The sequence below is a fragment of the Dipodomys spectabilis genome, unplaced genomic scaffold (genome assembly GCF_019054845.1).
Source record: "Dipodomys spectabilis isolate Male_0828 unplaced genomic scaffold, ASM1905484v1 ptg000145l, whole genome shotgun sequence".
In the NCBI taxonomy this organism is placed as follows: Eukaryota; Metazoa; Chordata; class Mammalia; order Rodentia; family Heteromyidae; genus Dipodomys; species Dipodomys spectabilis.
This window is the reverse complement of record NW_024870822.1, coordinates 21,538,215-21,561,467: the sequence shown is the minus strand read 5'-3', so window position 1 is coordinate 21,561,467 and position 23,253 is coordinate 21,538,215. Positions and strand designations below refer to the sequence as shown.

General features: G+C 44.7%; 1 protein-coding gene across 1 annotated transcript in view; it reads left to right on the top strand.

The window, feature by feature from the left end:
- The window catches only part of Parva (parvin alpha), a 152,417-nt gene that overhangs the window by 28,106 nt on the left and 101,058 nt on the right, over positions 1 to 23,253 (top strand). The window lies entirely within an intron of this gene.

The window sequence follows — 23,253 nt, the reverse complement described above, 5'->3', positions numbered from 1 at the left end:
TCTGTACCAGCCCAGTGCCCTGGAGGGGCACAAACCTAATGACTGTTGTGTGTGTGTGTGTGTGTGTGTGTGTGTGTGTGTGTGTGTGTGTGTGTGTGTGTGTGTAAACTCTGCTGAAGCATATGTGACCTTGGGCATGTTACCTCATTGCTGCAAACCTTAGTTTTCCCATCTACAGAATGGAGGTAAAAAGAGCGGAGTGCCCGTCTCTAGTATTGCTGATAATTAAAGCACTTATTCATGTTGAGGGGTTGGCACAGAACCTGGCATACGTAAAACACTTAAAATTATCTGGTAATAGCTGGTATGAGTGGCTCATGCTTGTAGTTTTAGCCTGAGAGCTGGAGGATCATGGTTTGAAGCCAGCCTGGATGGACAAGTCTGCAAGACTCAACTTCAGTTAACCAGCAAAAAGCCAGGCTGAAGGCATGGCTTAAGTGGTAGAGTTCTAGCCCAGCAAGCATGCTGAGGGAGTATAAGGCCTTGAGTTCAAACTCAGTACTGCCCACCCCTCTACATTGCTTCTGGCTATTTCTGTTTTTCCTATTGATCCATCTTGCAGATAAGATATGAAATGTAGTTGATTGGCTTCACCCCTCCCCACAATTTGTAATAATAACAAAGCTTATTATATAGAACTGTGTTTTAAGACTAGACATACAAAATAATGAGTATCTATACATATGTGTAGGTATATACTCAATCTTGTCACGCATATGAATAGCTAGGAGGTAACTCCTGTTTTTATCCCCTTCTTTATGTACAAATATTGTGGGACATAAGAGGGGTTAAAGAACCAGCCCATAAGCCGGGCGCTGGTGGCTCACGCCTGTAATCCTAGCTACTCAGGAGGCTGAGATCTGAGGATCACAGTTCAAAGCCAGCCCGGGCAGGAGAGACCGTGAGACTCCTCTCTCCAATAAACCACCAGAAAACCGGAAGTGGCGCTGTAGCTCAAGTGGTAGAGCGCTCGCCTTGAGCTGAAGAGCTGAGGGACAGTGCCCAGGCCCAGAGTTCAAGCCCCACGACCGACAAAAAAAAAAGAACCAGCCCATAGTTAGTAAATGGTGGAACCATCATTTAAAGCAAGATTGTGTAGGCTCTAGAACTGTTTCCCCTAGCCAATAGGCCATCTTGCCTCTTAGTACAAAAGCTTGCTATACAAAAGCTTTCCCAAGATAACAGCAGTGAAGGACATGATATCTTTTCTAAAATCTAAAAAAAAAAAAAAGGTTTTTTTTTCCTAATAGCAATGTAGTATTGTAAAACATGTCAATGTATAGAAGAAACATAACCCAGAGACATTTTTATTTCTAGTCTTGTGTGTGTTTGTATGTGTGTATGTGTATGATGTATGGTGTATGCCAGTACAGGGACTTGAATGCAGGCCCTCAAGCTTTCACTCAACTCTTTGGCTCCTGGCTGCCACATTTCCACTTGAGCCATGCCTCCAGTTCTTATTTCTAGTCCTTTGTGAGCTAGATATGCTAGGCATTACATGTGCAGTTTGTTTAACCTGGAACTCTACAGTGGAATTTGACTACATTCAAGCTGATCTTAGCCCATTCACTAGCCAATTCCCTGCCATAGGCACTTGGATAGCATGGCAATGTTAAGTTGTTAAATTTTCAAATTGCTTAGTATAAAATTCCTTTCTTTTCCTGTTATGGGCATATAACAGGCAGCTCACAGGCTAGTGTTACTCTGCACATCACACTGAGTCACACTGTCCTAGACTTAACACTCTTGACACTTACCTATTTATTCCCAGTATTTCCCCGAAGCATTTTGTTATTGTAGTTTTATTTTCTCATGACATTTTCCAAGGCAATGTTCCTGTGAGCAATTCTTGAGTATAATTTTAAAGAGCATAATAAGAGTAATGATATTCCATCTGGAAGGTATACCATAGTTACCAACTCTTCAACACTTTGGCTTAGTTTCCAGTTACTTCCCACCAGAACAATTCAGTGCTAACAGTCTTGTAGAAATGTTTCCATATTTAATATTACTTTTGTAGGATAGATATCATAGATCGGAATTACAAATATTAGGCCTTTACGATTTTCAAGCCATGGCTTATGCCTATAATCCTAGTTACTCAGGAGGCTGAGATCTGAGGATTGTGGTTCAAAGTCAGCTTGGGCAGGTAAGTCCTCCATGAGACTCTTGTCTCTGGTTAACTACCAAAAAGCCAGAAGTAGAAGTGTAGTTCACATGGTAGAGCACCACCCTTGAACGAAAGCTCAGGAACAGTGCCCAGGGTCTAGGTTCAAATCCTAATAACTGCATGCGCATGCAGGCACACACACACATACACATTTTTTACAGGTATTACCAAATTAGTTTCTAAAGGGAATATGTCAATACGTGTTCTCAGCAGTAGTCTATGAGAAGGCCTGTGGAACTTAATAGTTTCCCTTTTGTATTTGTTATAATTTATTTGATGGGAGCAGTCTTAATTGGTTTTATTTGAATTTTCTTTGATTACCAGTGAGGCTGAACATTTTGTGTGATTATAACTATTTCCATTTCCTCTTTTGCTTTATACTCAGTTGGGCACTAGAAGACAAAAATATTACTTTGAACAGATTTCAAACTCTTTCAGAGTTGAGGCCAAGTAAATCTGTCCTGAAAGTCTGTGTGTGGTGATGTACGTTGCCTCCATGGCTCAGTCCTTTACAGCCACAAGCACTGGGGCCTCTTTTACACAACCTTCATGATCCTCTAAAGAAAACCCCACTTAAGTTCATTCATAATATAGCAAGCACCTGGGATGTTTCATATTTCCTGTGACTTCCTCAGCCGCGATTTTCCTCTCCATTTTTCTCTCTTTTTTTCCCCCATCCTGTTAATAGAATTTGGGCCTATTTTGTAAGTCTTATTTGTTAGCATGTATGAATCAAAATTTGCAAGTACTTACCCATTGGCATTTATGCCATATTTTTGTTAATTATGAAGCATAGGAAGAACGTCTGAAGTCTGGATGGTTTTTAGGAAATCCTAAATACCTGAACACAAATATTGAGTGATCTTCCTGTGTGCTACATTAGCACCCTAAGTTTAGATCTGTGGCAGATATAGTGACCAGCCTGGGCAAAAAGAAGCTTGAAAGACTTGGTCTTGGCCAGTACCTGGGCACAGTGACACAGGCCAGTGGCATCACAATATAGGAAAGGATAAGCCTAGGACACTACTCAAAAACAAAAAGGGACTGGAGGCATTGCTCAAGTAGTAGAGTGCCTTTCTAACAAGTGTGAGGCCCTGAGATCAATCCCCAGTACTGTGGGGGAGGGGGGTGGGAAACCAAACCAAAACACTGAAGACTATGCCTGTATCTATATGTCTGTTCCCCTGGCCCTATTCTCCCTCCCCTGATACAGCTGGGACCAATTTCCATTTTATCAGTATGGAAGCAGCAGCACTATGTGGACACCTGAGTTAACTGGTGCCATATTACAATTTATTTCTGGGATGTTTTAGCGTTTCTTAGTCTCATGCACACTGGCAGCCACCCACTAGGTTATAGGTCACCATTTAATATGGCTCTTACCATCATTAGGGATTGCTTCGAGAGGCAACTTGCTGACACCTCAGTCATAGGAACTATGTGCATTCCGGCCAGTCATTTTTGTAGCAAATGCTGGATATTATTCCAGCTTAGGAATAGGGGCTTAGAGTAGCAGGTGATAGACTATTCCAAGGTACTGGGCTAGAGGGCTTATAATTTGGAGAAATAAGCCCACTTGTTGCAAGGATAGGAAGACAATGAAGCCCACTGGATGCTAAGACAGCATCAGTGTTCCAGGAAAAGGATCCAGTCATAAATGGACCTAGATCATGCTGGATCTGGGTGTGGGAGGAAGCCTTGCGGCCATTGTTCCTAGTGTCCACAGAGGCTGGACTTGCAGTGGTCAACAGTGGGCACTGCTGAGTGCAGTTGGGCCATGTTTCATAGGCATGAGGATGTCTGTGGTCAGGACCTTGTGCCAGTAATAAGGTGGGGACTAGAGAGGCTGCTTTGAGTGGAAAGCAAGCTCTGAATTGGGCCTATTTGAGCAATGTGGGTGGCCTGCTCAACTTCCAGCTGTGGAGCTTGAGTCATCAGGGTCTCCACTAGGATGCTTTGGACACGTGGCAGAGCCCAGAGGGCCTCAGTCCTGGCACCTGACCCTGGCCATCCTCATTTTTTCTGGACCGTAATGACCCTTTGTCTGCAATAACTGAAGAAGGCTGTGGAAGGCCAAGGAGAAGGCCTTGTTATAATTGATATGGTCCTCCCACGGTCCGTATGGGAACAGTAATGAGAATCACTCACATGTGTCTCATTTTGTGGTTTATGGAGGAAAGAATCTGGGCTGTGTCAAATACCAGCTGGGTAGCTTGGTGTGCCACCCACTAAAACCTTATTATCCTCAGTTTCCTCTTTTTTTTTTTTTTGGTGTCAGTACTGGGGCTTGAACTCAGGGCCAGGTTGCTCAAGGTTGGCTCTCTGCCACTTGAACCACAGCTCCAATTCTAGCTTTTTGGTGGTTATTTGGAGTTAAGAGTCTCATGGACTTTGCTGCCTGGGCTGGCCTTGAACCTTGATTCTCAGATCTCAGCCTCCTGAGTAGTTAGTTCTATTTTTCTTCTTTGACTGCAGGTGTGGCATTATTATGAACAGTTCTGTGTGCATCTTCTATGTTTCATTCCTTTTTGTTCCTAGAATATGTTTATTAACATGAAATTACTGGATCAAAAACTGAAGATTTGAAGACTAAGTTTCTGATACACATTGCTAAATTCTCTCTGGGATGCATCTGCTCAGAAGTGTGATTCTCAGACCACTACCTTCAGTGGAATCACTTGGTGTAGATCATGAGAAATGTAAATTCTTGGGCCTTCCTCAGACCTACCTTCTGCATTTTAGCAAGATTCCCCAAATGAGCTGTATTCACATAAAGTTTGAGAGGCACTGCCCAAGAAAACTTTTAATAATTTGTGGTTCTTTCAGAAGTACATAGACTGGTTCCTCTATGTTCTCTTCAAACTCAGCATTATTGTTAAGTAATAGCGAATTTTCTAGCCAAAATGATATTCTACTCTTTTGGTTTTAATTTTATGGTGAATTTATTGAATAGTCTGACTTCCACAGGATTTGGGTTAGGAAAAAACTTTTTCCCTAGCATACAGTAAAATATTTCTGTTATATCTCAGGCAGATTGCATGTTTTTCTCATTTCTTCCAGTGAGAAAGTTGGTTTTGGTTAGGTAATTATGACTCACTCACTGGTGTGAAGGTCTAGTCTATCTGAACTGAAGTTTGCAGTTTCTCAGTAGTATGTTCCTGCCCTCCTCCTAGCTCAGCCTGCCAACCTCAGGCACCTGCAGTGGTGCTGAGACTGAAGGCAGTGGGCCTGACATGGTCTTTTACTCGTTCTGCTTTCTCCCACTCTGTAATAGTCTGTTTGGGCTGCTATAACAAAAATATCTTGGCCTAGGTGGCTTAAATGTGAGAAATGGATTTTTTCTCTTTTCTCTTTTAAATGTACAGATCTACTTATTGGTTGAGTGATCTAAGATCAAGATGCCAGCAACCTGGGGAGGGTCTACTTTGTTACAAAAGGTGCCATCTGGATGTGTCTGCACAGGGTGGATAGTGTAAAGGATGTCTTGGGTCTTTTCCCCTTTTCCCTCCCCTCCCCTCCTCTCCATTTTTCTTCCCTTTCTTGCTTAGCTTACTCAACTTGCTTGCCCATGGTTGGTGCTCAACCACTTCAGCCACACCTCTAGTCAAGTATTTTGCTGGTTAATTGGAGATAGAGTCTCAGACTTTTCTGCCTTGGATTGGCTTGAAACTAATTCTCCAGGTATTAGCTTCCTGGATAGCAAAGATTCTAAATGTGAGTCACTGGTGCCCAACTTCGTGGGGTTTTTTTTTTTTCAAAGGCACCGGTGGCTCTTGGGAGGCTCTATCCTCGTGACCTGATCACCCCCTCTTAACTCTACCACACTGGGGATGAGGTTTAACCTCTTGAGTTTGAGGGACCACCATATTCACACCAAAACATCCTGCTTTTCTTATTTATACCTTGGACCATGGGGAGAAAAGTGGCCCTGTGTTGAGGCCATTGTTCTGGTACTCTCCAGGCTGCTGTTGGCCTGTTGGCTCATTGCTGCTGCCCCATATATGGTGCTTCAGAGGCCCTGCAGGGATGTTTTTTGGAGAGTTCTTCCCTGTGGTTAGCTTGGTTGGGCTTCAGTCTCTGGAATCTATGATGCAATGCTCCCAGTCATACATTGAAATCACTGCCTCAGGGCTGCCCATAGAAACACAGACATCTTCTTAACTGTAGAATAGACTGGAAATTCAGAGGGTGAAAATGTTCACGTGTGACTATCAGCATATGCAAGTATCAATTTCTTAAAGTCTGGAACTTCCTTTTTCTTTTCAAAGGCTAATTTCCACAACATCCATTCTACCTTGGATATCTTCAGGGAAAATATTATCCAAATATATTGTTTCCTACTACAACATCATAGGTGACCCTGGAGCTAGGGAAAGGCTGGAGAACTACAGGTTGTTGTTATTCTTGGAGTTGAAGCATAGAGAAAATAAACCAGAAAGGGATATTTTTAAATGCTTCATTTAAAACATGCTCAGTAATACAAAAAGTCTTTCCAACCAGCTTTTGGAGACTTTATTTTTTTTTGTGGTCCTGAAACTGTAAATATTCACCTTGGAATGGGGGGTGGGAGTGGGAGGAGAGGGAATATCCCATTTCCTCTTGGGCTCTTCTTACACCCTCCCAGCTGTCCCCAGCTGCTCAAATAGGAACCCCTCTATAGATACGTGGCCTGATGTTCTTAAGACTTGGCAAGTTTTAAGCTTTTTCTGAGTTGCCCTCAGGTAGCCTTCTTGAAGGGCCTTAAATGAGGACATTCAACCCTTACCGTCTTCTACTGCTAAAATAAAAATAAGTTCCCAAAACTCCTCTGCTGCTCCAGGACCTGCCATGACTCCCCCATCCTTTTAAAAGATGAAATATGAAGTCCTCAACTCAGCTTCCAGTGTCTGGCTCTAACTTACTTTCTTCAGCTTGCTAATATGCGCCTTCCGATCATCACCTGTGTGCGGCCAGTTTAGAGTCTGCACCTTTGTTCAGGCCTTTCCTTGACATTTCCACCCTCATTCCCCCCCCCCCCCCCATCTTATTGAACCTGGCTCCTGAGGCCCACAGTGCTCCCACCATCTGGCCCTGCAGCTCTTCCTGTCGTGGCAGTGAACCCTGCATGGTTCGCCTCCTGGTGCCTCTGATTGTTTCATGTTTTGGATCCGTTCCCTCAACTTATTAGGAATTCCTGGTTTGCAGTGACCACGTCCTCCCCTTTGCTCATAGCCTTCTCCGCTGAGCATGCAGCCTGTGCTCAGCAATCCTGTGAATCCTGCAGACTGAGCTCAGTGATCCCATGGATCCTGCAGACTGTGCTCGGCGATCCCATGGATCCTGCAGACTGAGCTCAGTGATGCTGTGGATCCTGCACACTGTACTTAGTGATCACATAGATCCTGCAGCCTGGACTCGGTGATCCCGTAGATCCTGAGGACTGTGCTCAAGTGATGCTGTGAATCCTACAGACTGTGCTTCGAGATCCCGTGGATCGTGTAGACTTTGCCGTGGATTGTGCAGACTTCGTGCAGTGATGTTGTGGATCACAGACTGTGCACAAGTGATGCTGTGGATCCTGCAGACTGTGCTCAGTGATCCTGTGGGTTGACTGGGAGCCACTCTATTACTGTTGCCTGGAGTCCCTGAGCAGGGGACCCAGTCATTCCATCCTTCCTCTCAGCCCAATTCTCTGATGTGAAAGTCAGGGGATAGTTCCTGATAGGCTCGAATGTAATCCTTAGCTTTGCAAACTTGGCCACCACTGCATTTCCTCATGCAAACCAGACCTGTTCATGTAGCTACTGTCTACTGAGTGTCTGCTACATACTCAGCCCTACTTTTAGGAGTTACAGATGTAGCTTTAAATAGGATACACTAGGTCTCTGGTCTCATGACACAGGTAATATAAAACACACTGGAATTGTAGATAGTGGTGGCTTTGTGGTGGGAAGGGGCTAGGGGCTTCACGAGTGATGGCTCTGGAAGGTCTCCTAGAGCATGGGAAGTTTGAGCTGAGATCTGAATAATGAGATTGGAGCAGGTAAGTAAAGATCTTAAGGATTAGTGTTCTAGAAAGGGAACAGCAGTCACAGGCAGTTGCGGTCCACAAACTGAAAGGAGGTCCATGAGGCTGAAGCAGGGAACGCAGCGTGGAGACTGACCGGTAGGAGGTGGGCAATAGCTAGAGCCCCACAAGGCCTTCCAGGAGTTTTCCCAAAGGGCACATGGAAAGGCATTGGGGGATTTGGGCAGGTGAGTGTCAGGATCTGGCTTGCTCATAGGGCCTGCTTTGTTGATACAGAGTAGAATTAAATAGGGAAGAGCTGGAGGCTTGGCTCAAGTGGTAGATGGCCACCTGGGCAGGCAAGCCAAACAAGCAAGCTGAGCAAGTATGAGGCCTTGTTCAAACCCTGGTACCAGCACCCCTCCCCCCCCCCCCAAAAAAAAAAAGGTGGAGGAGAAGGTAGAAGAGAGAGCCAGAGGGAGCTGTGGCCATGGGAAAAGGGCAAAGAAAGGGAAGAGACTTGACAGGCTTTGAAGATGGCCCAAGGGACTGTGCATTGCAGGTGACCACCAGCACCTGGAAAAGGGAAGGCCAGGGATTCTCCTCCTTAGCACCTTAGGAGATCACACAACCCTTCCAGCTTCTTAACTTCAGCCTGGTTCGACCCATTTTGACTTCTGACCTGTAAGCTTGTGAAATAATAAATGTGTGTTGTTTTAAGCCACTAACTATGTGGTAATTTGTTAGAGCAGCCATGGCAACGGAAGCAAGGTTTTTGCACCAAATATTTTAACCCTGGTTTAGTACACTCCAGCATAACCTACACGTCTGAGTTTGTAAGTCTGTCTTCAGTTCACTGCCTATTGACTGGTGCCTACAGCATGCCAGACAATGAAAGACAGCATTGTTTTTGGGGAAGTGACTGTAGGGGACTTGCTGGTGTGGAATCTCTAGGGATACCAGATTCCACTTAGTAACCTGTCAAGTATGTTGGTAACACCAGTCCTGCTTTCAGCTCACCTGGAGGGAGTAGGGTGCATAGCTCCAGGTGAGAGGTTGCCCTCCTTAGCCCCAAGACCCTCCAGTCCCATGGCAGGGTCTTTGTGGTGGTGGTGGGGAGCGGGGGGTGGGAGCTGTGCTTCAGGCTGGCTTGGGCTGTATCTGAAGTCCCTCCATCTGCTCTCTCCCATGAAGCACCCCTGTTTGCCCCACCCTCAGGAAGCCCTCCCTGTAAGATCTGCCCTTGGGGCTCCCCTTGCAGGAGCCCAAGCCAGCTGCTCCACCTCCTGGGCTGCTGTTATTTCCCAGTACTGGCATCTGGGTCCTGTCTGTGGAGGCATGCCCATTCCAGGCACATGTTTGGGGCTCAGTGATGCTTGTGGTTTGATTGGTTGGGTCTGGTCTGAAAGGGTCTGACGCAAGGGCTTGTGCTTTATCCTTTTAGGGAAGTTGGTTCTCTCTGGTTGCATCTCCTCCCCCTTTTGGAAGCATCACTAGAAAATCTTAGCAACGGGGGCCTAGTGCCCATGCCAGTCCATGGCTCATACTGAAGCTGCCAGAATGCCTGCTCCCAAACCCAAACCTGACCACATCCCTCCTTTATTGGACATTGCCAAGGACCTCTTCTCACTTACCAAGAACAGTAACTTCAAGTACCTAAGGGGGTGGGGAGGGGAGTTATGATCAAATGAAACCTCAGGACAGCAAACTGAACGTTGGGAGGCGAGGCAGGGTGACACGTGGTTATGCATCTGAACTGACATCAAACTGAGGTGAGCTCCCAAGTCTAGGCTCTGCCTCCAGCTTCACTGACCTCAGGCAAGTTGTCTAATGCCTTTGTGCCTTACTTTCTCCTCTGTCAGTGGAGATGTGAAACTGACAGTTCCTAGTTTGTAGGGTTGTAGTGCAGACCAGAGGTGACAGGTCTCAGGAGATACCTGAATAGACTGCTTGTGTGGTGAAGTTACTCAGAGTATTGTGACTAATGTTAATCAGAGTAGAATCAACTCTCTAGGTTCTTATTTATAACACTTAGTTATAAAAAAGCTCATCCTTTCTTTTCCTTTGGCTATGTTTATAATTGGGGAAACAGTTTTAGATTTACAGGGGAAAAAAATGGGTCTAGTACAGAGTTCCCAGATACCCAGCAGCAGTTTCCACTTCCATTAACATCATACCCTGGCAGGGAAGGCTCCTTACAAAAGAATGAGCCAATGTTGACACATAATCATTGACTAAAGCCCAGACTTTATGCATTTCAGATTTGCTTAGGTTTTACCTAATAGGTTTTTTGTTTTGTTTTGTTTTTGTCTATTTCAGGGCCCCTTTACCTCAGGTGTCACATTCTCTAGGCTGTGGTAGCTGATCAGGTTTTTCTTGTTTTTGATAGTGTTTTCAGGCGGTCTGGTCACAAACATAGTAGGATGCCTCTCTGACTTGCTTGAAGTTCTTCTCACTGTTCGACTATATGAACAGTGATTATGGATGACCTACTACAGCCTTGTCTTAGCCTCCACATCCATGCAATTAGAATCAGATGTCAGTGGGAAGCCTAAGATACCATTAAAAAAAAATTGCTCACTAGCTGATGGCTCACACCTATAATCTTAGCTATTCAGGAGGCTGATATCTAATCCTTGTGATTTGAAACCAGGCCAAACAGACAAATCTGAGAGACTCTTAACTCCAAGTAACCAGGAAAAAGCTGGAAGTAGAGGTGTGACTTAAGTGGTAGAACCTTGAGCAAAGACAGAGTTTGAAGCCCGGAGTTTAAGCCCTAGTACCAGCAAACTCTCTCCCTCTTTTTCCATCGCCCTCCTCCTGTCCCCAGTGCAGAAGATCAAGTCTAACAAGTTCCTTGGTATGGAGAAGATCAAATCCACATTCCTTGGTGTGGCCTTTCAGGTCCTTGGTCTAGCTCTTGTGCATGCCACCAGCCCCCTCTTTCCCTTCGTGAGCACGCTCAGATTCCTGACACTGACAGTCCCTAAGTGAGTCTGGGTTTGAGACATGTTGATTCCTCTTTCTGCCATGCTGCAATGCCATCCTTCCTGCCTGGCTCATTTCTGGTGCTAGCTAAATACTCCAGACCCCACTTGAGTCCAGTTACCTCCTCCCTACTTTTATTTCCTTTCCCCTGAGCTGCCTGGCACTGTCCCTAAGGTTCCTACAACACATCTCTTTGTGTGATCCCTCTTGAGTCTCCAATGCCTCCTGGTCTATGGTATTTTGTGAGCACAAGGGCTGAGCCATAATCTGCTGTTTCTTGCACTAGCATGGCCTGGCACACAGTAGGTATTAGAGACACGTAGCAAATGACTGTGATAGAGCAAGGTAATATTCCTGGGTCAGCTCTACAAAGAAAGCACCCTCCTTTGTCCTATGAACATGGAGTACCTCAGTGGAAAAGGGTTGCCTGTGATCAGCACTTGAGTGTGTTTTTTTAAGGCTGTATTTTCCCTTCCCCAAAGGGTGTTGAGAACATGATGTGAATATGGGAAGGGCCACTAGGGGGCTCCAGGAGGCAGTTCACAGCCAGGCCTGGAGGAAGGCCGGGGTGGCTTCAGCAGCAAGCCTTGGTCCAGCACACTCCTCAAAGAAAGTGTGTCAAAAGAGAGGTCTGTTTTGCCACCAATGTGCCAGGCTCTGTAGCAAGGACAGGATGTACCAGTCTGTTCTGAAAACATGTGTAGGCCTCAAATGTCCTTTACCCGAGAGGTCTCTGTCTACAGAGAGAAGGACAAAAGATATAGGGAGCCAAGAAATAATATTTGTAGGAGCAAATTGTCCTGTTAGAATGCTCATACAGACTTGACTTCATTCAGACTTCCTAATTTCCCTTTCCACTTCAGTGCTAATAGTTCCCCTTGGATCTGAAACTCTTCATAGATATTCCTAAAGCCAAGATTCATTACCACTGAGAAATTAGAGTTCAAAATCTTGGGACTGTTTTTAAGTTGTTTGAGATGGGAAAAAGAATTAACAAAGTGAATGATGGAGCTTGAATGAGAAATTGTTCACCTTAAGTAGGTGATAGGTATTATTTTGGTTTTGTTGCTATTTACAGTAATAGTAACAGTGGTACACATGTAGTGGGTGCTTACTCCCTTCCAGACACAAAGACTGAGGTATGGGCATGTGCCAAGTGTTTGTTTTGTCTTTGGGCACAAGAGGAATCAGCCCAGCATAGCTCCTACCATTCCTTTCAACCATTCCATCCCAAAGGTATTATCTCCTTTTCATAGACAGGAAACTGAGGCTTGGGACCATTAAGTGACTTGTCCAGGCTGTTTGTGTAGCTTTAGGATCTGTATTCTTTTCTAATCACCCACAATACCTTGGAAGGATATAGCATCATCGCCAGTGATAAAATGTGTCATGTCCAGGGGAAGGAAAAGGATTATCACACAAGATGGAAATGTATAAGCACAACAATCAACCCATTGTTATTAATGGTAAAAAGAATAATACTTTTCTGGGCCATGAGATTACTAGCAGCTATGATGGACTAGTGAGTATCCAGAGCTATTGCTGCTAGAATGTAATATTGTTGGGATTTAAGAGACTTATCTAGTTTACTGTAAAAGCAATGTCAAGATGGGACCCTTTACCCATTTACAAGAGGAATCATCTAAGGGATTTTGACTCAGCAGCAGCTCCTGTGGTCTTGTCTGCTTCCCTTCCCTATTTAGCCCTCAGGGTCTGTGGTAGGTGAGATGCCCACCGTACAGGCTCCAGGATACTGGACCCTAGAGCTTCCTGCCCTGGAGACAGTCTTGCCTCTGTCGATCAAGAAGAGAATTCTGAACAGGAGAGCTCAGAACCAAACTTGGAGACTGCTTGCTGCCCTCAGCTGAAAGACATTAATTGCCCAAGGACAGCTTTCTTAAATAGGAGAAAGTTTATAACCAAAGAGCCAAACAGTTCTGCACAATAGTGACTTAAGGAGAATATTAAAAGCCTCTTGGACTTATGTCTCATGTGATAGTCCAAGTCCTGTACCAAGCCACTATTGATCTTAGGATCAGGTATGCACCCTGCCCCACTCCAGGTCTGAAAACCCAAGGACCACATGGAAGTTGTGCTCCTCCATGGAGCCTGGCACATCCACGTAGCCAAACTCCAAGACTCCATGCCAGCATAGAACTATTAATTACTTTTCTTGGTTCAACCTTTTGTCAGCAACTTTATCCCAAAAACAGTGGTTTATTTTCCCTGCAGCAATGTTTGTGACTCTAGTAAATAAGATAATTACACACCAATTCTTAACAACAACAACAAATCAAGGATGCCAACTAGGAGTTATTTATGCGTTCCAGCAGCCCACTTTGTAAGGCAGAGATTTCAGCTTAGTCTCTGAGCAGTCTGTGTGGTTCAGACAGAACACTTTTCTCTCTTAGAAGCCTGTACTACTTTTTTTTTTTTTTTTGGGTCTGGTTGTGGGGCCTGAACTCTGAGCCTGGGTGCTGTCCCTCAGCTCTTCAGCTCAAGGCTAGTGTTCTACCACTTGAGCCACAGCACCACTTCCAGCTTTTTTCTTTTTGCTTATGTGGTGCTGAGGAATCAAACCCAGGGCCTCATGCATGCAAGGCAAGCGCTCTATCACTGAGCCACTTTCCCAGCCCTGCACTACTTTCTTGTTGCTCTAAGTTGGTATTAAAAAACACTTCCAATTCTTTTCGGCACACCTGAAGAAACTGTAATATGAAATGAAAGAATGGTTCAGAAAGAAGAAACTGTAATATGAAATGAGAGAATGGTTCAGAAAGAAGAAACTGTAATATGAAATGAGAGAATGGTTCAGAAAGCGTGTGGGATTTTTTTTTCCCTTCTTCACCTTGTTGTATATGTATATGTTGTATATGTCATACACTGTGGCAGAGGGAAAAGACATTCTTACCTGCTGAAAACAATTCTTTTTCCCCTTACTTCCCCCCTGCCCCACGTCTTCTCCCACATTGGTTCCTTAGTTTATGCTCAGAAAGTATATATACATGTATATTGATATATATATATATATATATATATATTGGTGTGTATATATATATATATATATATACACACACACACCAATGAATCCTTATAAACATATGATCTTATTTAAGAAGTGAAAAGAATTGTACAAAGTAAATTTTTTTTTAATGCTGTTAGATCCTTATGCTATTGGTCATGTGAAGCCTCTGGCTGGGATAAGTGAGGAACTCCTTACTGCTGCCCACTGCCCTGGGGTGGATATTAATCAACATCTAAATTGTGAGCCTGCTGGGTGTTGGGGAAGCCTTGTGACCTGAAAGCTTTGGGGAGAAGACATCTTCCTTCCAAAGGAGAAAGTACTAGCAGAGTAAAGGCCTGGATCTTTGTGAGTGGAAGGCTAGGCATGGAACACATAGCTCATAGGCCTGCTTAGCTCCCAACTGTCTCTCTAACCAGTTTTCCCTCCTCTCTCCTCCCCTCCCTTCCCCTCCCCTCCCCGACACCAGGATGAGGTGATGTGTTGAGGGTAGCAGCGAATTTCCAGGTGACAAGTCACCTGCTGGCCAAGCTTCACAGATAGGCACTGGAAATCTATGACTATCTCCCAAAGACACTGTAGGAGAAGGGAAATCAGAAGCTAGGATTTGTTTGGCAGAGGGGAAGGGTGTAAACTTTTCTGGGCCATATGCTAACCTTTCTCGTAAGCCTTTCATTATTGTAAAACATAGAAGAAAACCATATTTCAACCACTTTTGCATTTAAGCCATACAAACAGCTTTGACCACGGGGCGGGGGGGGGGGAGGGCATGGCCTTCCCTTTCCTGCGCCCCTTCCCTGCCTGCCCAGTGTCCCGCGATAACCTGGCCTCACTCCCTGATGTCATCTCTGCTGAGCCGGAGCCATGAGAAACAGCGGCCAGTGTTTACTCTCCAGGGGATCAGCCTTTACCTCACTGAGCAGAAGACGTTCTCTAGCCTGCAATATATATTATCGTAGATCTTAATTTGAGCCTTAGATGTTGGAATAATTTCATTTTGAAATATGATAGTAGTAAAATTCGGCATTAACGTGAACAGTCAATAACTCAAATTTTATTTGAGCTGATATCAAAGAGATAGATTTCTGTTCCCCCTAGCCAGCTGGAAAAAGGAAGATTTAGCATTTTGCTGATAACTGTACCTTTTTGGCCCAATTTAATTTTTTCTCCCCTTAAAGAAGCAGCCTTGTAAATTGATTTGTTTGGGCTCTGAAATGCGCCAGAGTCCTGCCTGGATCTTTGTGAAAGGCAGGCCCAGGGCTTTCTCCACTTAGCTGCTGATGCTAATCTATGCCTGCCTTGTTAGGGCAGAGAGTTTGAAAACTTGGGAGTACTGTTTATAGTCTCCATTTGTTTCTCCTTTCAACATTTTAATGCTGTGGTGACCTGGCTGTTTTGGCAAAGAGGTCTTTAAGTGGAATGATTGAGGGGGGATTTTCCCCCTTGGTGATGTTGATTGACCAGCCTGTGTGACTGGCTTTAGAAACATTTTCATCTGTCGAATAATTGTGGCCATTAGGAACATAAATGGCTTTGTCACCCCTGAGCAGGCCGACAGAGCATGTGTTCTACATTATTAATTCAGAGGAGCATTAGGACTGGTAGAGTAACTTTTAGAACAGCAGAGTCTGTACACAGGTCTTCATCTTGCTCAGGTTCCAATGGGAGCAGCCACATTTGGATGTGTAGGACAGCCGGGGTGGGGAGTGGGGGTGGGGGGGGGGTGGGAGTTGTGGGGAGGGTGGAGGCAGAGTGGGGTGGTCACAGGAACAGCCCCCTCTGATGGAAATGCCGTGTGACACAGATCATACCAAAAATGGACAGATTGTTCACAGGAAATAAAAAGTTAAAGAGGAGGATGAGTCAGGAGACTTCAAAGGAGCCCATTTCCACAGAACTTAAATAATGAATGCCTAAAATCCAAAAGATTGCACAGATGGCTTATATGTCTCTTTCTGCAGCTTTAACCTTATGCTCTGGGAGTCCCTAACTACTACTCCAGGGAGAAGTGAGAAAAGGACACATGGATAAGAAAGGAGAGGCCTGCTTTTTGAAAAGAAAGGGAAAGGCTGGCATAGGGGTACTGCCTGTATCCTGGCTACTTGGGAGGCTGAAGTGGGAGGATCATTTGAGATCAGAAGTTCAAGGCCAGCTTCGTGATAGAGTGCGATTCTCAGAAGATAAAAAAATAAGAAGGGAGAGATGAGGAAAATAAAGAAGGAAAGTGGGGGGAGGGGCCAGGAAGAAGGCAAGGAGAATGGAGAGAAGGAAGTTAGATGAGGGAGAATCAGAAAGGGGGCAGTTACGTCTCATTTTTGCCCAGATTTTGTGTGGCATCTCCGCTGGTGCATCTGCCACGTGGCCTCTGTTTAGCATCTTTTTTATTATTATTAATTTTTGGGGGGTCCGGTTGTGGGACCTGAACTCTGGACCTGGGCGCTGTCCCTCAGCTCTTCAGCTCAAGGCTAACGCTCTACCACTTGAGCCACAGCGTCACTTCCGGCTTTTTTCTTTTTGCTTATTTGGTGCTGGGGAATCGAACCCAGGACCTCAGGCATGCAAGGCAAGCGCTCTACCACTGAGCCACCTTCCCAGCCCCTGTAATCACTACTTGAAAGAAACTTGTAAGTCCATGAAAATAGGCTGCTTCGAGGGATGAATGCACATTACAAAAGTTTTTTTTTTTTTGATTCCGTTATTTCATGTTTAGGACTAATTTATTAAAGAAATAATTGGAAGAGAGCATGACCTCTGAATATAACAGCACTGATCACACTTGTGAAAAACTTCAAGTGAACTATGACTAATAAAAGCAGCCCCATTAAATAAATCATGGTATTTCTTAATGAAATATTATAATGTCTTTAAAATTGTAGCTCTTTTTGTCTTGTCTGTTCATTTGTGGGGTGGGAGAAAGAGGCACAGAAATGAATAAATGCAGCAGAGGTACTCACTGGACACTAGGATAAGAATGAACTGTATAACTTGTAGGTAGGGACAGGAGGGAAAAAGTGAGAGAATGAAGGAAGTGGTGACATTGCCCAAAAGGAAATGTACTCATCACCTGACTTATGAAGCAGTAATCCCACTACACATCACCTTTAAAATAGATAATTATTATATTATAATAGCATAGTTCTGTATTATTGATGTGAAATTCTTTTTTTATTTGGGTCCGGTCGTGGGGCCTGAACTCTGGGCCTGGGCACTGTCCCTCAGCTCTTCAGCTCGAGGATAGTGCTCTACCACTTGAGCCACAGTGCCACTTCTGGCTTTTTCCTTTTTGCTTATGTGGTGCTGAGGAATCGAACCCAGGGCCTCATGCATGCAAGGCAAGCACTCTACTACTGAGCCACCTTCCCAGTCCGTGATATTCTTTTTATAGTGTATTGCTTGAAATTTTTTTCAAAGATCATATCTTTGCATATATATCATGTTTATATTTGCATGGAACAGTCTGGAAATGTAGGCCTAGGCATGAACAATGATTCAATCTATAGGTAGGATACTCAGAATATTTTAATTTTTCTGTCTGCATTTTAAACATTTATTTTCTACCATATGTAATACTGGCCTAATGTTAACAATCAGGAGGGGAGAAATTTTCACTCTGAAGGAGGATTGAGTGAAGCTCTTTTTCCACAGAGAAGGACCCAAGCTTGGGTTTATAGATCTCCTCCCAGGGCTCCCTGGGCACTGAGCCTGCCTTCTCGATTAGGCTGGCCCTGTGTTCTAGAGGCCCATCTGTGGGCAACTCTGAAGGAAGCCTTTCCAGGATGAGTTACTCAAGCTGGTTTGTGCTCCAGGAGAGTCTACTATGCTCTGGAGGAGACTCACCACTTCTACAAAAAATGCCCAGAACCACAGGAGGCCAGCTTAGATAGTTTCAAAGACTTGCAGTGGGGTAGGGAGGATAAATCATTTATTGGGAAGAAAACCCAACTTCAAATCATTAGAATGTTCCTGATGGTACCTACTGTGCACCCTGAGAAGGATCCAAACAGAATCCTGCCCCATTCTTGGGTATTGTTCAAGGATCTTAGTGTGGGCCAAGGGCCCAGTGAGAGTACAGGGTGGGAGCTTGTCACTGGAGCCAGGGCTGCCCACCTGAGTGTTTATTCTCCCACACAGATGCTGTTCTCTCTCTCTGGCTGGGTGACCTGGATTTTGCTCCCTTGTTTAGGCCATTTCCTGCCCAGAGGCCTCCGTGGCATGCCTCAGTCAGGCTTGCTCTTCCATCTGCTTGGGGGCCTTTAGTGACCTCTGGAAGCAGCTTTCATGCTTTCCCTCTCCCTTTACCCCTCTCTTATTGCGCTCTCTCCCTCTCCTTCTCTTCCCTCCTTTCCTCCCTCTCTTCCTTTCTCCCTTCCTTCCTCTCCTTTCTCTCCTCTCTTTCTCTCCTTTCTCTCTCCCCCCCTTCCTCCCCCCCCCCCTTTGTTGCATCCAACTGGTTCCATTCCTGGGGCAGGATGGGTGGGAGGAAGATGAAGACAGTTGGGATTCTTTAGCTGGTGGGTTGTTGCCCTGGAGCAGAGCCAGGATTCTCAGCCATTCCTACCACAGCCTCATCCGCCTCGGTTCAGGGCTGGGACACAGGATCCAATTTTGACTTGATCTAGGGCCAAGGTGAAGACTGCTTTCTTCTCCATCAGGCCATATCACTGAAGCCCTGTTTAATTGTGCATTTTGCGACTCGGGCTGATCACCCAACCTCTCTGTGCTTTATTTCATCATCTGTAAAACTTCAGCTTTATTGAGAGTGGTGGTGGGGTTGGAAACTAAATGCCATTGACGGAGGGAAGTGCTTCCAATGCTGTCTTGCACACTGTCGCAGTAATAACTGCTATTACTGTAATAACTAACATCTGTTGAACAATACTCTGTGTCAGGCACATTCATCAACACTTTATGGGGTAGTAATTTACTTAGTTCCCACAGTGGCTTACAAGGTAGGTACTAAGTTTAGTTACAGGTGGGGAAATGGAACCATGCAGAGATTGCATAACTTCCCAAACTTATTTGAATTGGTGAAGCAATCAGAACATGACGGAGGAGTTATTATTATTTTTAACTGTCGTAACATACACATAATTTAAAATTTGCCATCTTACCCATTTCAAGTGTCCAGCTCGGTAGCTTTTAGTGTGTTCACACTGTTGTGCAACCTACCTTGTAACTTTTTGTCTTGCAAAACTGAAACTCCATCCCCATTAAGTAACAGCTCCATATTCTTCTTGCCTCAGCTCTTGGCAACCAATATTGTGCATTTTTGTGTGGTGCTGGATTGGAACTTAGGGTCTTATCCTTGCTAGACAGGTGCTATACCATTTGAGCCACACCCCTAAGCCCTGCACCTTATGCCTTTAGGAATCTGGATGTGCTATAGGTACCTCATAGAAATGGAATCATTGTTTTGGTTTGGCTTGTTTGTGGTTTGGCTGTCTGTTCAGATGGGGGTTTCACTAACATTTTGCTGAGGCCTTGAATCTTATCTATGCCTCCTAGGTAACTGGGACTACAGGATGAGCCACTGTGCCCAGTTCTTTGTCTTTTTATGACTGGTTTTATTTCACTTAGCATCATGTTCTTAAGAGTTATCTATACTGTAATGTGACAGGGTTGTAATTTTTAAAGTTGAATATTTTTTAAATTTTATTTGCTTGTATGAATAATGTTTCATTGTATTTACCACCTTTTGTGTAGCCACTCATCCACGAGTGAACACTTGGGTTTCTTTTCACTTTCGGGGATTGTTAATGACACTGCTGTGATCAAGTCCTTGCTTCCATTGTAAGAATGTGCCTGGAAGTTCATTTGTGGGATCATCTGGGTTATTCTATTTTTATTTTTCCCCCCTCACAGTAGCCATCCCCACAACAGGATACAAGTGCCAGTTCTTCATATCCTCACCAAGACTCATCTTTCCCATTTTTTCCCAGTACCATGGTTTGAACTCGGGACCTCCTAGTTGCTTCCCTTGCTTGCTCAGCAAAGCCTTTACCACTTGAGCCACAACTACAGACTGTTTTTGGTGGGTTTTTTTCCTGGTTATTTTGGAGACAAGAGTATTTTGGACTTTTCTGCCTATACTGGCTTTGAATTGTAGTCCTCCAGGTCTCAGCCTCCTGAATAGTTAGGATTACAAGAAAAAAAACCACCAGCTCCTGGCTGGTCTGCCTCTCTCCCCTCCCTCTCTCCCTCCCTCCCTTTCTTCCTAACTTCCTTCTGATAGTATCTATCCTACTGAGTGCAGGTAGTATCTTACTATGGTTTTCCTTTGCATCTTGTTTTTTTTTTTTTTGGTCCGGTTGTGGGGCCTGAACTCTGGGCCTGGGCGCTGACCCTCAGCTCTTCAGCTCAAGGCTAGCACTCTACCACTTGAGCCACAGTGCCACTTCCGGCTTTTTTTTCTTTTTGCTTATATGGTGCTGAGGAATCGAACCCAGGGCCTCAGGCATGCAAAGCAAGCGCTCTACCATTGAGCCACCTTCCCAGCCCCTCCTTTGCATCTTGTTAAAGATTAGTTAGCCAGGCATCTTTTTGTGTCATTCTTACCCATTTGTATATCTTCTTTGGAAAAATACATTCTAAAAATTGTTATGTTTTTTATTGTTGAGTTGTAGAAGTTCTTTATATATATATTTATTTATTTAATTGTAAAGATACTGTACAGAGGGGTTACAGTTACATGAGCAAGGTAATGAGTCCATTTCCTATGGAACATTGTTACCCCCTCCTTTGTTTCCCTCCCCCCCCACCGCAAAGGGAAGTTCTTTTTCATTCCAGGGGTCACCTTTTCCTTCTGCTGACTGCATCCTTTGATACACAGAAAACTTGAATTTAGATGGTGTTTAGTTTATTTTCTGCATATGACTGGGGAGTTCTTCTGAGGTGATTTAGAGTGGACGGAAGGAGCATATTTTCCCCATTTGGTTTGGAAGGGAAGCCATGCAAGCCTGAAGCCATGATCAGCAGGTCCAAAAGAATTAATGAAAAAGATAAGAACATCTAACTGAGGGAAGGCAATTTGGGGTTGGATCCCAGCCCAACATCAAGAGAAAAAAAAAAAAGCCTGAGAAGACCGCATTACCAGACACTGTGAGGCAGACAAAGAAAGATTCTCAAAAGCTTAGAACCAGAAAGTCGAAATCATAAAAAATGAGCCGGGGAAAGATGGGCCCTTGACAGGGATGGGGGACAGAGAGCATGGGTTAGGAAGGAAATTTGAAGGGAGAGGTTGGCCATTTTTGGCTGGGGGGGGGGGGGCCGGGGAGCCGGTTTACTGACCGGGATAAAACGGACTGTGCACCACATAGGAGAAAAGCCCAATGGGAGGAAGCTGAGACTGCTAATTAGGAGAGAGGGAGGGCCTTTCAGAGACTGGAGGAAATGACTGCAGAGCAGAATTCTTAGTCCCTTTCATCCTTCCCGGTAAGGATCCGGGAACAATGAACCAGGCACAGCTAGAGCAGGCGAGGGGACCGGCGGGAGGGAGGCAGAGCCGAGGAGCAAGGGAGGGAGTATCTGCAGCCCAGCTGCCTTGGCTTTCTGTTAGTTCTTTAAAAAAAATGAAGGGAACTTCAGGTTGGTAGGAAGAAGACTGCCTGGCCATGGTTGCTGGAAGGCTTAAGTATCATTGGAACGAAGTTAAGAGCAGCAGCCATCCAACCAAGGTTGGCAGCAAGAAAAGAGCACTGTTTTGGGAGTCCGGGGCTTCTGACTCTACTGTGAAACTCCCTGCTTCTGCAACTTCTCACATCCTCCTCTAGAAACAGAGGCCTGGCCTTGGTGATGCTAGCTTCAAAGAGGCAGAGTATCATTCTAGTTATAACATTGACAAGTAGTCTTTAAAAGGAGGACAGGACTGTCGGGCCATGGATCAGTAGCCTCTGAGGGGAGTAGTAGATGTTAAGGGGGAAGAGGTGGAAGGGTGCTCAGAATGTGCAGCAGTAGAGGACGCCGCCCATGGAGTTTCTGCCCTTCCAGTCCTGATGTCTTTCCATTGAAGTTGACTTTGTTCTAGGCTCCACTGCTCAATGGCTTCCTTCTCTTCACCTCTGCTTCATTCTTTGGAGTGTGAGGGACACTGAAGTACAGCGTTCACCAGTGTTTCTAATCAGACCATGAAAATCCGCTTAAGGACCTTTCTTTTCTAAGATCAAATGTATACATGCTTATTGTGAGCAGAAACGAGGATTTAGCTTACTAAAGGCAGAGTTCCTCAGTGAAACCCTCAATGGAACTAAGTAGACGAAGAGTTCGGCCATGGAGGCAAATGACACAATGGACCCTAGGGCTCATTCTGAGAGAACTTCTGAAGGCCTGGGAAGAGATTGAGTCTTCTTAAGGAAATATCTTGACTTTAGAGTTAACTGACATCCTGCTTTCAGAGCTGGAAAGGGTCCCAGGAAAAATGATCTTACCCAACCATCGTTTTCTGGACATGGAATCCAAGGCACAGTACATACCCAAGGCCACCCCTGTCCCAGGTCTCTTAGGAGTAGAATCCAGCTATCCCTGAGGTCAAATTGAGTTCTTCTGATGTTCATGGTGACACCTAGATAAATGCTTGTAGAAACATTCAAAGATTCATATATTCTTCAGAATGTCTCCTGGCATTATGAGGAAAAGTACTTTTTTTTTTCTTGGCAAATGTTACATGAATTCTACTACTAGTGTGTACAATTGCCTACGCTATTCAGATGCCCCAGATACATATGTAGCTTGTTTGAATAATGCGTTTTTATAAAAGGCTTTAAGTTTCTACTAGTGAAGGAAATTAAGGAAAGCAGGCATTTGTGGATGTAGGCAGGAATGATGACTTCATTGCTAGGAATGCAAGGGTCAGTTCTCAGAGACTCTCATAGTTTAGTCCATTTCACAAACCCTCAGAAGCATGTGTCATGCTCATGAGTTCTTTTCCCTTTGGAAGACAGTTGTATTAACTCTACCATCAGTGCCTCTGCATTTTCCTTTTTGGAGAGACTTATTACAGCAATGTTTAAGTTTTGGGCAGTATTGGGGATTGAACTCAAGGCTTTGCACTTGCTTGACAAGCTGCCATTTGAACTACCACTGTCATGTTTC